We start from the raw sequence: 1,296 nt of genomic DNA, 5'->3' as shown, positions 1-1,296 counted from the left end.
ATCCTGGAATCCACGGTAATTGGAAAGAGAATGGCTTAGAGCAAAGACAGATACAAAATGGAGGACAGATGCCATGCTTTTCTCCTGCTTGTAGTTAATTTGAGGCCTGAGTAAGGACTCGGTGCTGTTCATCAAAAGCAGTCTAAGCACCTCTTACAAGCAGAGTGGCGAATGGCAGAGCAGGAACCTGGAGGACAGAGGTGAAGCATCTGGCTTGGCCCCTCGCTCTGCCTCACTTCACTTTTAAAACCTGACATGCTCTCTCCCTACTCAACTGAAACTGCTCTTACCAAGTTCACAATGAATTTGGTAGTTGCCAAATCCACTGGAGACCTCTGAGACCTATCTGCTGCCTGTGACACTGCTGACCACTTCCTCCTTCTTCAAGTGCTTCTCTGGATTACCACTTTTGTTGGTGTGGGGGAGCGTGCTAGGGACTGAACCTGGGGTCTGGTATTTGCTATACAAGTGCTCCACCACCGAGTTACATCCCCAGCCCCACTTCCTACTTCTTATGGGCCCCTGGCTGGCTGTAGTTCCTCCTCTTCTGGTAAGGATTGGTGTCTCTCAGACTTCCAGTCTCAGCTTTCCTCCCTTCTGCTTGTTATGGACAACATGTCTTCTGATGTCTCAAAACCCTTTGTCAGGTCTTGATCTCCACTTAGCTGCAAACCCTGTAAGGTCTCCATGCCCACTGCAAATCTCCACTTAAATGTCTCTCAGGCCTTCAAACTCAACACGCCCCAAACTAAGCACACAATCTACACTGCCACCCAACTCTAGTCCTCTTCTTGTGTTTTTTGTGTAATACTGTTGTAGCTCATCAACTCCATCACCCAGACTAGATTCTTATCCAAGTCAATGTTAAACAATTTTACCTGCTAAGTGGTTTTCAAATCAATCTGTCTCTCTCTATACCTCTGACAATGGCCTTATTTCAGGTCTTTATCATCTTTGCCCGGACTGTTGCGTTAGCACTCTCACTGGCCCCCTGTTTCCAGCTTCTCCACCCCCAACTCCATCTTCCTCACCACTGCCAAACTGATCTTATGACTCTTCCACTTAAAACTTCTAAATGGCAAACTTAAATGCCTACAGGATAAAACCCAACTTCCTTAACATGATATAACAGAGATTAGAAGTGTGTGAATGCATTCTTTCCTGAAACCCTAGGAAGAGGCGTCCTTACATTCAGCCCAGGAGCACAAATTATCATCCTGGCATAGAAAGTAACCACTGCCCTAGTTCTTTTGGGGAAAGCGACTCAGCCTCTTATCTTGTGAGGGTCAGAGACCC

The sequence above is a fragment of the Castor canadensis genome, chromosome 9 (genome assembly GCF_047511655.1).
Source record: "Castor canadensis chromosome 9, mCasCan1.hap1v2, whole genome shotgun sequence".
In the NCBI taxonomy this organism is placed as follows: Eukaryota; Metazoa; Chordata; class Mammalia; order Rodentia; family Castoridae; genus Castor; species Castor canadensis.
This window is presented reverse-complemented; position numbering follows the sequence as displayed.